Below are 16,659 nucleotides of genomic sequence, written 5' to 3' on the forward strand. Positions count from 1 at the left end.
TATTTACATTTTTCATTGAGTTCCATATTTTTCTCTTTTCTATTACATTGCAGTTAAAAAGAATCAGTAACATTTCTTTATTACTGTACAGGACTCCTTGAACATGAGAGAAAACACAGATTTGTTTAAATATTACATTCCCAAAAGGCCTGTAAAAACACTCACCTATAATTACTTCTTATTAGTCTGTTTCCTTTGGATTTGCAATAGGCACTTCTTGCCTTGCAGAAATATGACTTACTGTTAGTAAATGTGTCAAACAGAAATTTTGAGATCAAATACCTCTATTTAACTAACACTGTGGGAAAATATGAGCAAAGTGAAAGTTTCCACATCATTGTCCACTCTGAAAAGTAAGATCAAGAGATCGCAGTTCTTCTCCAGTAAGGGTGCCATGTGGTTTGAATTAACCAGGGTTTGAATACTGGGGTAGGTTTGAATGGATTTTAAAATCCCAATAGGGCTTGAGTTTGTACTGTGAACATCTCTTCTGAAGAGCAACCTGATGGTAAAGATCTCAATATATCTCAATATATCTTAATATACCTCAATATAAATAAATCAATGCCAATATATCTCATTCTTCCCAGCTAGGAAAAAAAAAAAGAAGAAAAAAATAAACAAAAAAGAAATGTTCCACAATTTTTAAGGCTTTTAAAGAATTTTTCAGGTGTTTGGTGTTCAGCTGAAAAATTTCACAAAACTTAACGCTTTGATCTTATAGGTTTCTGTAGACCTTGCCTTGCATTCTTCTTTTCCCCTTCTTGCACAAGTCCATGGAGCAACTGATAAAGTGGTATTAAGATCCAAGGCTCTTCCAGGCTCAATGCAAAACAGACAGCTACAGTAAAGGAAGATAAAACTCATTTAAAACATCCAGCAGCTCGCTGTTCAGATGTTTCCTGGAAGAATTATAGTAGTGTCCAATCCTAAAAATAATGCTTATGCTAAAAAAAAAAAAAAAATAGAACTATAAATTAAAAATTGCTGGAAGCATCAAAATTCATGTCACTGAGCTTGGATGCTCAACTGCTGGCCTTCCAACATATCATTTTCTTTATTTTGTACTTTACAAAATTTATTCAATTGTATGTTTCACAAAAAAAAAAAAAAAAAAAAAAGAAAAGAAAAGAAAAGAAAAGAAAAGAAAAGAAAAGAAAAGAAAAGAAAAGAAAAGACTGTCCATTGTGTAGACAAGTGCATCTTGTGATGTCAATTAAAGTTAAAATGAGATCTGCAAGCAAATGGACTGAAATCAATAGAAGGATGATGGGAGCCATACTACAATGGGGGTGCACTATATATATCCACATACTGAACCCTCTGCAGAAGCAAATTCAGCAAAGGTAGGGTTTTCTAGAGGCTCACCATTTCAATACAGAAGCAAGGCAGACCTGGGCTCTCACATGTACCACTGCTTCCCTGGTATCATTTTACTAGCTTCTCTGAGCATTTGGCATCCCTTTATTTGTCAAATTCTGCTTTTTAACCACCTAATATTTCTGTTCATTTCATGGGTCTCCAGACTGAACCTGGTCATCTTCTGAAGTCCAGGTTTTGGCTTCCAAGAACATGGATTTCATAGATTTCTGGGAACTGTTGTAATTGTGATTGTAAGCTTGCCTTCTTGCCTGAACATTTTTTTATTTTTATTTTATTTTTTTAAGTAGAATAACATTCATCTGGACATATTGTTCATGAAAACAAGATCATCCCCATCATTTTCAGTGACTTGTTCTGGTGAGGCAGGATCATACATAGTCTATTAACTTGGACATGTCTTTCAAGCAGAAAATTATGAGTTATAATTAGGAAGACACAAGGGAGTCCTGAAAGCAAGAACAGTTACTCCCTGGGTGTAGATAATTTTTTCATTAAAACTAAAATTGTCAGTGATACCTTCTCAGACTCTTTTTTTTTTTTTCTTTTTTTTTTTTGGTTCTAAGGAAATTCTATTTTTATTTCCTTTTAAAATAAGTATCCTAAAAAAAAGCTCTCATATTCCCTGTTCCATTCTCTTCCAGGAACTGTGTCAGGATACCAGTATCCTGTAACAAAAAAAAAAGTCCTATACCTATATATTACTAAAAAGATCTAAAATTATTTCTAAGTATCTCCATTAATTCACTGAGGTTCATCCACTAAATCAATAAATAAATAAGAACACGTAACTTTTCTTTTTGCAAATTGTTTTTTCAAAATACCCATAAAATAGCAAAGACCAAGAGTCAGCTCTTAAACTCTAAGTTTTTAATTCCTTGTCTATCATCCCTTATTACCCAAAGAAAGGGTCAGACTTCACATTTGAGTTTGTCTTGCTTTCACAGCAGCTTCAGAACAAAGATGTCATGTATGGATTTGGACTGACCTTATGGTTGAGACCTTTTTCTGCTCACCGTTCCCCAGAAGCCTCACAGCCAGTTGCATGCAGTGATTTATTATTATTATTATTATTATTTGCAAAAGGATTTGGAGAGTAATAATTGGAAAAGAGATTGACACTGATGTGCTGTGGATGAAACGAGCTGTTTGGGGTTTTCAAATGTGACCCTGAAAGTAGAATTACATTATATCAGAATTAATAAAGGTTTTTCTTCATGCAAGGAGAAAATCAAATGCCACAAGGTGTCTAGATTAGTTATTTTCACACCCAGTGACCAGAATTATTCTTTCATCTGCCTTTCCCTCATCTTTCCACATGACCGTTAGGGAAGAGGAGAAAAAATGTACTTCCAGTTGCCTATTTGCTGCTGGAAATTAGTGCCTCTTGGCTCATCTAAATACTTTATTGAAGCTTTCTGAAATATTCTTGGGGGTTATAACTGTGGGTTCAGAAACACAGTGTTATCCTGACACATTAAATACAATATAATAGTCCTGATGGCTGCTTTCACAAAGATCATTAGCCGTTTTGACATCGCTACTTTCTAGCATTCAAGTATAAATCTTTAAGATGTGCTTCATTTCCTAATGGGTAGACCACTTACTAAAATTAATCTCTGTGAATTATAGTCCTAATACGCAATGTATTTATGTGGGTGGATGTGGCTGAAAAACACTTTTCCATTATTCAAATCATTTTTCTGTAAAACAGGAAAATTTCCTTCAGCCCAAGGAATATCCCATTGCCCCATTACCTACAGCCAGAATTTGACCTCTTCTCTTATACCAGCATCACCTCCAGGCACTTCACAGAGCTTTTTTGTTGAAATTGTTGAATATTGTAATCTTGTCCCTTAATCTCAGTGTGTTTCTGCAAATTCTAAAGACAACGTTTGCTACTGAGCTGGTACAAAGCACATGCTTTTTATTTAATGACCCATCTTTTCACCTCCAAATGCTATGCAGGAAAAGAAAGCATCCTTGCAGCAAGCCTGGCACACCTGTGAATCTCAGCTCCCAGTTCAATCCTTCTCATTGGTGTAGTTGTATGAACCCATTCCTATATATGAGAAACTCTAAATTCAAGGAAACATGGCTAGAAAGGAACTTGGAGAGTCAAATTATCCATTCCTCTGCTTCAGGACAGATTCTGCTTTGTGTAAACCCATTGTGTCAGGCAGCATATGCTCTTAGAAATTTCTAAGGCTGAAGAAGGCCCATCTCAGGAACCCTATGTCAGTGTTTAATCCTTTCTTTGGCCATCCTAAATATCACCAAGACCATACCATTATTTTGGATAACCCAAGGATGTTTTAACAAACATTTTTAAACAAAGAAGCAGATTAGTCTTGTCAACTAATTAGTAAAGTACCCATGATATTAAACATCTTCCCCTTCTTGTATAATGAATATACTTGTCTTTTCTCTTTTCCAAGTGACAATGTTTCTTCACCCTCCTTAGGTAAAAGCATAAAACGTTAACAGTGAGAAATACTTATTTATTCTCCATTTCACATCATCCTCCCACTTTTATTTTCATTATGTTATGAATCATTTTGCAATAAGATGTACACTGATGACATATTTATTTTCTCTTCAGTGAAGTCATATTTAACAGAAAATTATCACTTTAGCCTCTCATGTGCAGACAAACAAAACTTATTATCTAGACAGATATTTTAGTGGCTTTTTATCTCATGATTCATGGGCATTTTAAAATTCCCTTTGAGAGAAGGATGTGAGTTTGCTGAGGTAAGCAATAGATTTTTATTACTCATCTAATAATAATATGCATGTCACCCTTCTTCAAAGAATTAAATAACTAGAAGACAGAGAAAACCCACCCAGGCCATGAACATGGTTTGATAATTGTGCTTTCCTTACAACCTAAAAAATGATAGTTGCCACTATTCTTTTTAAAAGGTTTGGGGAACTCAAGTTGACAGACACAATAGTGCTTAGAGACTGCTTAGAGACATTTTTGTTTAGAAAAAATAGAAATGGGTGCAGGGACAAAATGGGTTGAGGGAGGCTGTGTTTGTGGGAGAGTAGATGAGGGAGGTGGTAAAAGTATTCTGGTGTCCTCTGAGGATTCATTTCCCCAGGCCTTCTCTGCTGAACCATGTTTGTACAGCATTGGGTGACTTTAGAAATCTGACTTTAGAATCTGTTCAGTTGCCTGTGACACTCTGTACCACAGGACTCCTACTGTTATGAGGTGGTTTTTCAGTGAAGTAAACAAGCCTCAAGGTCAACTTTGACAGCTCGTTTTTTAACCAAAACCTGCTTTTTGAAGAAGCCCAGCTTTGTAGTCCCATCTGAATCTGGAATGTTGAGGTTGGCAGTAAAAGTCAGCCTTCACCCAAGTAACATGTAATGTGCATACAAATCTGCTCTTGTAGGACACCTAACTACCTTAACAAATCTGCTCTAAATAGTTGGTTTATGTTAAGAGAGAGGCAGACCTGAAGCCACATTTCATGAATTCCCAAATGACACTTTGACCACAAGACTGCTTTTGGCCAGTGAGTGGGTGGGTTTCAGCTCATTAATAACATAGTTTCTTAGGAGATTCTCTGTGAAGATCCTTTCAACACATAAAATACAAAAGCCGTCTGGGGCATCCTTGGCCCCCATGTTTAAGACATGCAGAATGACAGTTTTGTCCATGTAGGTGTTAAATGAACCTATAAATAACCACAAAGTATTATTTAATGGGATTTCTAGTTTGTTTTATATTGCCTTTCTCTTTGGTTCCAAGTCTTCTTGCTTCCAAGTCCTACGAGGAGCGGCTGAGGGAGCTGGGCTTGTTCAGCCTGGAGAAGAGGAGGCTCAGGGGCAACCTTATCGCTCTCTATAGGTACCTCAAGGGAGGCTGTAGCGAGGTGGGGGTTGGTCTGTTCTCCCACGTGCCTCGTGACAGGACGAGGGGGAATGGGCTTAAGTTGCGCCAGGGGAGTTTTAGGTTCGATGTTAGGAAGAACTTCTTTACTGAAAGGGTTGTGAGGCATTGGAACAGGCTGCCCAGGGAAGTGGTGGAGTCACCATCCCTGGAAGTCTTCAAAAGACGTTTAGATGTAGAGCTTAGGGATATGGTTTAGTGGGGACTGTTAGTGTTAGGTCAGAGGTTGGACTCGATGATCTTGAGGTCTCTTCCAACCTAGAAATTCTGTGATTCTAACAGCTTTAGAAAATTATTCTGTCATGAAAAAAATATATTTTTTTATCGTAAAAAACAGGAATGTACAATAAAATGGGATGTTTTCAACAAGATCATTCTGGGTAAATAAGTTATAGTTTATGTGAATGAGCATCCTTTGAGTTTCAAAGGCAAAATTTTGTCCAGACTTGTAGCAAACTTCTACAAAATAACCATTCTCCAATGAGCTCGCTCAAAAGGATTGTGCAATTGTGAGCTGAGGGTGGCATTCTGATGGGATGCCACATGTAACAGGATAGACACAGGTACAGATACAGATCCAGGGAATTCCTGTAGTTGGGAGCTCAATGCCAAAAGCCTTAGTTTAGCATAATACAGACATGTTATAGTGTCATGTCCATGAATGTAGCTTAGTGTAAGCAATTCTTTGAGTTGTGGGTACTTTTGAGTACTTTTAGGGTGAAACAAGTGAGAAAACAAGAGGAAGAGTAAGATATAGACAGGCAAAAGAGGTAAATATGTAAAAAACAGTGGCTAAACTGATTTTCATTGAGTGCAATATGTTCTCCCCGAAATTAACAGTTGCTGCTGCTGACTTCAGCTTGCAAGGAGTTTGGGTGTGCAGGACTTTTGAAATTCTTACAACAAAACATCTCAATAAGAAAATCCATTATGAAACAGTGAGTGATTATATTCAGGAAAAAAAAAAAAAAAAAAAAGGACTTGTAAATGATATATAAATAGTTGTTTGATTTTTCCTGACATAATTTTTAGCGTTGCCTCTATGGAAGTGTGTGTATATCATAAATGCATACTTACTTTATGGTAAAATTTTAAAATGAAACTTCTGGAGTTTTACTTTTCAAAACAACAACAACAAAACAAAAAACAAACAAACAAACAAAAGACATCTATCCCAATATTTAATTTAGAACAGCATAATTTCACAAAGCTATTTTACTTCATTATTCTTCATTAAAAAGACATTTCTAAAAAGTGATGCAATAATTATGTAGATAGGTACTTCAACAAGACATCTCATATAAATCTTAAGATTTTATTGCAAATGTTCAGAGCAGTATTTGCCTGCTCAGGAAATCTCAGATAACCTTTAAAAAGTTCTCTGTGTACTTCTGTGTTGCCTGCCTGTTCTCATTCAGGAGACCATTCAATATTCATTACAGCATTTGAAATTAATGTCTTGAGGGAATAACTCTCCAAAACAGGAGTCATCTGAGGGGTATTGGGCTGACCACGAGATAATGCTAAGGAAAAATAAAGGAGGCATCAGACTTCATGTTCTCTTGATTTAATGGCAATTGTGCAAAATAAAAGTAACTCCTATACAAGGACCAGTTGAACAGGATAAGACTTTTCTGACTACAAGACAGCTAATGAAGAATCAGATATCGATCAGTGAAGTTATGAGTGGCATGAAGTGGATGGGTGGGGTGTGAGTGTCTCTAAAGAAGCAATTTCGGCCTCACCTCGAGTACTGTGTGCAGTTCTGGGCACCACAGTATAAAAAGGACATGAAACTGTTGGAAAGTGTCCAGAGGAGGGCTACGAAGATGGTGAAAGGCCTGGAGGGGAAGACGTACGAGGAACGGCTGAGGTCACTGGGCCTGTTCAGCCTGGAGAAGAGGAGGCTGAGGGGAGACCTCATCACAGTCTACAGCTTCCTCGTAAGGGGGTGTCGAGAGGCAGGAGACCTTTTCTCCATTAACACTAATGACAGGACCCGCGGGAACGGGGTTAAGCTGAGGCAGGGGAAATTTAGGCTGGACGTCAGGAGGGGGTTCTTCACAGAGAGGGTGGTTGCACACTGGAACAGGCTCCCCAGGGAAGTGGTCACTGCACCGAGCCTGTCTGAATTTAAGAAGAGATTGGACTGTGCACTTAGGCACATGGTCTGAACTTTTGGGTAGACCTGTGCGGTGTCAAGAGTTGGACTTGATGATCCTTAAGGGTCCCTTCCAACTTAGGATATTCTATGATTCTATGATTCTATGAATTTCAAAAATAAAACAAAAGGTATAATACCATGTAATATGTAGCTAAGATGTGGAAATACACAGGGAGTTGTAGTTGCAAAATTTTACCAGGAAGACTTGACAGGTTCATGGAGTAGAAATCCATTAAATATTCTCAAATAGTTCTATATTTTTATTAATATTATATGGATACTGCAGACAATAGCTATGGCTATCTTGAGACATCTGGAAGTTGGGAGAACTATCACAAAGTGGAGAACTATCATTTTTCAGTTGTTCTTGTACTCTTCAGCAGACAGCTACATTTAAGCATCACTGCAGACAGACTACTTTTGATCTCACCCAGTGTGGTTACTCTTCCATTGTTATGGTTTGCAATCAAATATTAGATAAGGTTCATCTTACAATACTTGTCAACCAAGTCATCTGCCTTCTGTAACCTATTTATCAAGGTTCCCCCCTCTAGCTATCAAAACAGACAAGCATCAGAAAATGATTTATTTCACTTATTTTAGGAAGGGATGAATCATTATGTAGAGATGCTTATGCATCTCTGCTACCCATGGAGAGCCAAGGGCAAATTTCTTAGATCACCTGAACACATGGACATGATATCACCATCACACATACATGAAATGACATTTTGAGGTTTGTCTTTCTGACTGATTGCAACTTCCGTTTCATTTTTTAGATGCTCAGTTGATTGTAATCCCTCTGCAAGATTCATTTTGCTTTATAATTTTTATGTGAGATCATGACTTCCTCATTTAAGTCACTGAAATCTAACCTGATAAGGACAAACAGTTTGGGACATAATAATGATAAAGGCTGGAACACCTCCAGAAAGCGTGTAGGGTTAGATAATTAAGAATCAGGAATATCAGACAGATTTTTCCACTAGAAATGAGAGTTAGTATAGGCTATTTATACATTCATCCAGTGGTAATATCAGGAAAGGGGAATGAATCTCTTCTCTAAATCTTCCAGACAAGAAGCCCAGTTGTCAAGACCAACTTACAACCTACACGTGAAAGCCTTCATAAAATGACTGTGTTCACTCTTTTCTACAGAATGACCAGGTAAGAATATGATTCATAGGTCTGATCTACATTCTGTCATTAGCAGGGTAAAACCCATGAATCCTTGGGTTTGAGAAAGTTGCAATGGAAACTTTGTTCAATGGTCTGTTGACTTTCCACAGATTTCTAAATTTTCTTTGATTATAAATTGCTCTTGACCAGAATCAGGAGACCACTGACCACAAACAGGACGTGGCAGTATGATGGAGATGCTCACAATGTGTAGCAAGGTCCTGGGGATCTTATGGGTGCTAAGATACAGCGATCCAAATCCGGTCCCTATTTGCTAGAATATGTCCAAAAAGAAATTTGAAACAGCATGGGATGCAGAAGATCAAATTCCTCTTCCCTAGCTTACATGACACCCAAAAACGTGTCATGTAAGTCCAGTTTAGTTATCCCAGATCCCTTTCTATTTATATATGCATGTCAAAAAGCAACTCACCTTAGATACCTGACAACATGAGTTACCTTGAAATTGCTTAGCTCTTTTTGTTGACTTTAAGGATGGTAAGACAATCTTAGATTTTGGCACTTTTAGAGGTGGATGTCTTAATTAGGGCACAAACAAACACCAAGCACCTTAAGAAAACAGTCAGATGGGATGAGGTAACCAGCTGCCCATTTCAATAACTTCACATTGACTTTAAGTCTCCAGAATGGTTTTGTATGGATAATTTGTCTCTCTCATACTGTGAGACTCCTTTACATTCTTTTCTTCCCTACAGACAGTTACCAAGCCTGTGACTATTACTCTTTTTGATCCTTCCCTGTCTGTCACCTTTTTGGCACGCACTAACAGCGCTTTAAAGAGGTGGGTCCTCTTTAGTGAGGAGACAATGGGCTTTGATGAACCCTGTGAGAAAATTGCAGAGGGGAAAGAAATGGATTCCGATTGCCTAATTTTCACAAAATACAGGCAGACCAAACACATTTGTATAAAATGTTACCCATAATTGTCACCCAGACCACAAAGCAATACTGAGAACAATGTGTTCTTATGGCAACTGAGACCATTTCTGGAAGATCAGAAAAAGTCAAGAAGGAGGCTTTGTGGGACACATAGGATTTCTCTATCAATCACATTCAGATCCAGGAATTATTTAAGCTCTGGTGCAAGCATGCACAGAGGGTAGCAAGATTCAGTTCACCATCAACCTCACTGTGAACTACAGTTTTCCTCTTACAATGAGAACTGTGATTGCAGTGTCAGAAGTCACCTGTAAATGAGAAAGTACAGCCTCTGTTAAACAGCCTCTTATCTGGGAGTAAGCTAATATGATCAGTAAATTCAAGTTGAACAGCCAAGGTGGCAGGCTGAGGTCTAAATCAAAATTGATATTCATTAGGATAATTGTCTGGTATCACATCACAAATGCAATGCAAATGAGTAAATGCATACCATTACATCTCTAAATTGCTAGTTGAGTTGAAATAATGCAATAGTTTGTTTAATTTTATTAAGCATTGGAAAGCCAGATGTGTAGCACTTAGCCACACAAAGGCAGAAAGATAAAAGATTTTCAGATGTGTAATGCTACATTCATTATAAAACTGAGTATGCAAAAACATCAGCCTTGGGATAATGAATAAAACCTTTCAAGAAAAAGCTGAAATTTAACAACATCTATCTAAATGAGTATATTTGACATATTTCTGGTCAAGTTTCCACATTATACATCATTGTGGATGCCCCATCCTTGGAAGTGTTTAAGACAAGGTTGGATAGGGCTTTGAGGTCTTCCACCTGGTCTGGTGGAAAGTGTCCCCGTGTGTGGCAGAGGGGTTGGAATTAGATGATCTTTAAGTTCCCTTCCAACCCAAACCTTTCCATTATTCCATGATTCTATGATCATCACCTGGGACAATGCTGGAGAAATACAGAAATGAGCTACAAGAAACATCTGAGGGCTGAGAGAAAAGCCTTATACTGTAGATTCTTGTCAAAAAGAATTTTTGTGTTTTAACCCAGCAGGCAGCTCAGCACCACACAGCCAGTTACTCACTCCCCTGCAGTGTGATGGGGGATAGGGGGAGAGAATTTTAAAAAAATAAAAAAGTAAAAGTGTGAGGAATCTTCAACTCAGATAAGGACAGTTTAATATGAAAGGAAAGAAAACAATAATAACAACAACAAGATCAATAATAACAATAACAAGAACAATAATAAAGTGATTAAATTTGTCACCACCCACCAACCAATACCAATCTAATCTCTAGCCAACAGCAGCCCCAAACATGGGTCAACTCTTCCTCTTCCCCTGAGTTTTATTGCTGAACATTATGCTAAATGGTATGGGATATCCCTTTGGCCAGTCTGGGTCAGCTGGCCTGGCTCTGTCCCCTCCCATCTTCTTGTGCACCCCCAGGCTCCTTGTTGGTAAGACAGCATGAGAAGCCAAAAGTCTGTTACTCAGTGTAATCACTCTCAGTAACAACTAAAACATTGGTGTTATCAGCATTATTTTCATCCTATATCCAAAACACGGAACCATACCAGTTAGTCTGAAGAAAGTTCAGTCTATCCCAGTTGAAACAGGACAGAAACCTGAGAAAGAAAACTTGATAATCAGTATTGATTAGCTTGGTGGGGAGAAACCCCCAAATACAGGAGAGTCCTTTAATTTAGGAGGAAAAAGATTAGCCAGAACCAACAGCTGGAAAAAATAAAACTTGAGGTATTCAAATTGCCAGCAGGACATACATTTTTAACAGTGAAACAAACTCACAGAGGAGGCAGCAGATTTTCCTTCTTTGGCTATCTGCACATTAAGACTAGATGTGTTTCTGGAAGTGATGCAGGACAAGTGGATCAAATCTCATGAGCTTTATTTTGCAAGAAGTCAGACTGATTGATCTGTTGGTCCTTTATGGCCATTAAATTGGTGCTTATTAATCATAACGAAATGACTAAGTTCCCAGAGCCCTGACCCAGCCATGCACAGAACTCTATTAAAAATCTTGCTGTATTATCTGGGATCATTCCCAATCCGTGATAAGTCTAACTCTCTGGGCCAAAAGCAATATAAGTTCACAGCTCATTCTTCTCTAAACACTGGAGCAGCAGTTCAATGTGAAATTTCATGTTGACCTTCTCATTAACCTCACAGCTTTTTCTCTATTTTTTTTTTTAAATTCTTTTTCAAAAAGGGTTATTAAAAGTTGACTGTAATTGGATTACAGCTGAACTTGGTATCTGATAGTCAAAATGTCCTTTTTTTTTTTTTCTTTTTCTTTTAGGAATTAAAAAATTAAAAGATATTTTACAAGAAGTGTCTTTCTACATTAAAAAAAAAAAAAAAAAAAGTTGAGGAGAAGTCCCAAGAATGCAGTGAAATGTGCAGTGGAATGTTTAATTGAAAATTTAAAATAGTTTTAGGCCATATCCATTATAATCAGATATTTATTAGCAGTTGACAACAGATGGATAAATCCTTTCTGGTTGGACACATACCATTTTCTCCATCAGTAACCACACTTTCCTGTCAGATATTATCCCACAGTGCAAAAGGCTTCCTGTGTAACTACTGCTAGAAAAAAAGGCAAACTGCCAGTGGACACCATCTTTGTTATCACCAGCTTCCCTTCCCTAGCAGGTAAAATCAACTTTCTCAGCAGCTGTGGCTCAATGATACAGTACTTGGAATCTCATCTTGACATCTCTTCATGCTTTCTCCAATATCAGCTTAATTATTTTTAAAAAGATGTTGGAAATTAATTCACAGACCCTTAATTGTTAAATAGTTTCAGTTGTTATATACGCAGAAGTGTAAAATAGAGGAGCTACTGAGTTAGGCCACCTAAAACACCATTCACTTCTCCAGCATAGGTTTCTGTCCTCTCATCCTGGAATCACAGACTGGTTGAAGTTGGAAGGAAGGCACCTCTGGAGTCCAAGTCCCAGCTCAAGAAGGGTGCCCAGCCCCATGTCCAGGCAGCTGCTGAAGCTCTCCAAGAAGGAGTCCCCAAAGCTCTGGGCAGCCTGTGCCAGGGCTCTGGCACCCACCTGGCACAGAAGAGCTGCCTGAGGGGCCACCTGTGTTCTATTTTTTTTGCCTCTTGTGAATTATTTTGCTGCATGTCATGCTCTTCCTTCCCGAACCAAGGCCATAACTATATTTGCAATACAGTGCTGAGTAGCAGACCCTTTCTTCTAATCTGTCCTTCTGGTGATGCCCATTTGCCCAGCAGGTTTGTCTAAACTGTGTGGTCCATGCAAGACCCTGTTGCCCTGGGCATTCCAGCTCTGTGAACAAAACTGTCAGAAACTCAAGATTATGGAAGTTTATCTTACTAAAAGGGCTTGTGGAGAAAGGTATTTGGTCTGTGGTGTAAAGCAGCTGTGGTCACAGAAAAATTTGTGGCTTAGAAAAAAAAGAAGGCAGTCAGCTAACTGAAATTTTCTTTTCCCAGGAACCTTTCAGCTGAATCACATAATGAGCTGTGCCTGAATTTATTTATTTATTTATTTTATTTCTGTGGTTGAAATTAGCGATGTTTTGATCATGAAATTTAGTGATTGCAGCTGGGAAGCTATGAAATTGTTCTGCTTTTCATGCCCTTTTCTTTTTTTATTTTCCAGCCAATTTCTGAATATCTCTGAAAGCAAATGCCTTCATAGATTTTTTTTTATTTTTTTTTTTTTACATATAATAATGGTGGTTATGGGGAAAAGTAAAAAATACTATTTCCTAACAAGACTTTCTTCTCCCCTCTTTTTTATAATGACTCAAAATGAAAGTAATTCAGGGTGACAGGTTCTCACTGCTTGTAGTACAGCATACAGAGAAACAGCATAAGACTCAAATGCAAAGCAATGAAAGCCATGACTGCTTCAGAGCTTCATACAGCAGAGGAACATGACTGGTACTTTGAGCAGAATATATTTCTTGAAATAATCTAACTCCAGCAGGTGGATAAAAGTTTGTGTCATTTCTGTTGCAGAATTTCATGGTATCATGTATAACACTCTTGAAAGTTTTATTCCTGGAAAGTTCAGCTGTGACCAAAAGACTAGAAAGGCAGGAATTAAAAAAAATATATCCCCAAAGCTCTGAGCCAAAGATGTAGTATAGAATTTAAATAACATTTCAGGGAGGATTACATTTGGATGCATTTCAGAGAAGCTTATTTATTTTTTGAATAACCACATTACTCAATGCAGTTTAGAAACAGGCAGGAGGGAACTGCCTCAAGGATAAACAGAAGACATTGAAAAGGGTTGTTATACCCCAGCAATGTATTTGGTAGACTGTAAAAATAATAGAGTTAAGCTGAATGAAATATAAAGCAGAACAGTTATGAAATAAAATCTGGACAGCTCAGGATACACCCTGCAGTCTCTACTCTGGAAAACAGAGAGTAAGCATGTGCCTGGTTGCAGTAAAGGATTTGTTTGAGTGAAGTGTGTCAGGTTGATTTTCTTTCTGTACTTGTTTCCTTTACAAAAACATCTACATGTATAAGGCATTCCTCACTGTGGTAGGGAGACTGGTCCATATTCACATCTTTTTTATTGTGCAGGTCAATAAAACAATATTTGCTGATGGACCCATGCTTGCTGCAGGCTGTGACCATACTCTTGATAGATGGGAGTTCGTGTCTGATATGCAATGCATGGTGGTTTGTGGGTGACCAAAACAAGCAAGAGTCATAGGAAAGCGAGTGTGGAGGAAAGGAACTGAACAAATCCCATGCAGACAGCATCAAGAGTGATAGAGCATATAGTGCTGGGTGATTCTCTTAATAGTCACTGTTTGTTATATTATTTTACTACTCATGAAACCTTTTTCCACTATCGTCGTCTGAGTGTCAGCATAGTTTCCATCACTAATATCATTCCAACTGCTATGAAGAATGACTTATTCAATATCCTGATATATTTCCTTATGAATATTTGTCCAAGACATTGTTTCTTTATTGCATCCTCACCTCCATTGTCATAACATGCTGGCAATACACTTGCCCATAGCAAGAACTTCCATGACTTCCTTATCTCTTTTCAGTCCTGGACAAAGCATTTGTACAGCATGCACAGATTCTGTGTAATGAGCAAAACAAAACATAAAATGTGTCTTAATGAAGATTTTCAGTTTCGGTTCTATTCTAGAAGAGAAAGTAAAAGACAGTCATCCAAACATAACATTTTTCACAATTGTTTGTATGATAAGTTTTTCATCCTAAAAGCATTTTTTTTTTTTCCTCAGTTGTTTCTTGCTGGTCCTAGGAAGCTGGTTACTGTAAAAAGAGTTATTTAAGAGACTATTCTTTCATCTTCTATTGATGGCTACGAACCATTATAAGTACACTTATACTTGTGGGAGAAAATTCCAACTATAATTTAGCATACAAATAATAGTTAGATTTATGTAGACAAAAATATTTACTACCATGAGAGAAGTTTTCTTTGATCTTTTTAGTTGTTTACCATCTTTCCCAGAGACTTGATTACACCTCTCGTTCAGCATCTGGGTCTGTAAAGTTCATCTACACATGAGAGTATCTTCCATGAAGTTCTGAAATGTCCTGGAAAATAGTAGTGTACCTGAAAGTGTTCCCATATGGGACATTCTTTTCTGGACCTTTTCTTTATCTGAGTAACATCTTAACATTAAATTGATTGACATTCTTGTGAGAAAAGCTGCAGCTCCATAGTAAAAAATATATTAGTATTGTCTCCATAAAAAACGTTTAACACAGTAGGTGAATATAGACAGCAATTAGTTTCCATCCCTTCTTCAGGGGGTTTTGTGTAAATCCCATGAGGTTTGTACATTTACCTAGTCTCTTACAGACCATTTTGTCACATTTAAAATGGACTTCAAGGCATTTTTAGAAAGCTATTACTCAATGTCAGGCTTAAAAAGAGACTAAAGACAGAGAGTATTCAGGACCCACAATGAAGATTGCAGTAAATAGGCTTGAACTGTTAGGAGATGCAAAGAAAGCCTTAGCAATAGGAAAGCTGCCAAGCTTCTCAGAGGAGCAGAAATAATTCTTTCGTCATTGTCATTGCTGACTCTCCAGTCAGGTTATGTTTATAGTAAACAGGGAAGCTGATTTATAGAAAATATGGAGGCTATTTAACAGTGTAGTTCCCCTTAATCTCCAAATTTGTAAATTACAGCTAACAGGACTATGGCAATTATCATATTGGAGTTATTACACCTTCACCTTCTTGCAGAACAGTTCCCTTTCAGTGCCTCTTTTCAGCATGGATTTGTTTCTGCTCATCCTTTTCTTTGGATCTAATAGAGATCAATGGAAATACGTAGTGCATTTTGTTGTTGTTGTTGTTTTGTTCTTCCCCACAAATTGATTCACAGCAAGTTTGCTTCATTCAAAGCCAAAATCAGTTTGGCACGCCAGGAACCTCTGTATAACACAAGAACAAGTTCAAATTGGCTTGTTGGAAAGTTTCATGAGCTTCATACCCCACTAAGAAGTCTCATTTGATCTTTCTCTTAGACTTCTCAGAAAGAGTTGTCAGGCATTGGAATGGGTTGCCCAGGGAAGTGTTGGAGTCACCATCCCTGGGGGTGTTCAAGGAAAGGTTGGATGTGGTGCTTAGGGACATGGTATAGTGGGTGACATTGGTGGGAGGGGGATGGTTGGACCAGATGATCCTGGAGGTCTTTTCCAACCTTAGTGGTTCTGTGATTCTATGATGCTGTCCTCTTCTCGAGGCTTCTTTTCTGCAACAGTCCAGGAATTAAAGAAAATTGTAAAATAACGTCGGTGTGTTATAACACAGAATTACAAATGAAGACAAAGAGCGTTTGTCCATGTAGGAGCAGTAGAAGAAAAAAGGGTAAACCCCACATCTGGAACTCCTGGTACCTTCTCATTCATCAGATCCATCATTAATAAAATTACCAATAGTCTAGTACATTTTGTTTTGAAATGTGTTAGAGAGAATCTCACCAAGTAACATTAGAACACATAAAACGGCAAATTTTTCTCCTGGTAGACAGATAAGCATTTGGGGAAAAACAGTGAAGATGAAATCATCATATGTGAGGTCCAAATCTGAAGTTATATTTAC

Source organism: Aythya ferina (assembly GCF_964211825.1).
Source record: "Aythya ferina genome assembly, chromosome: 4".
NCBI classification, from domain to species: Eukaryota; Metazoa; Chordata; class Aves; order Anseriformes; family Anatidae; genus Aythya; species Aythya ferina.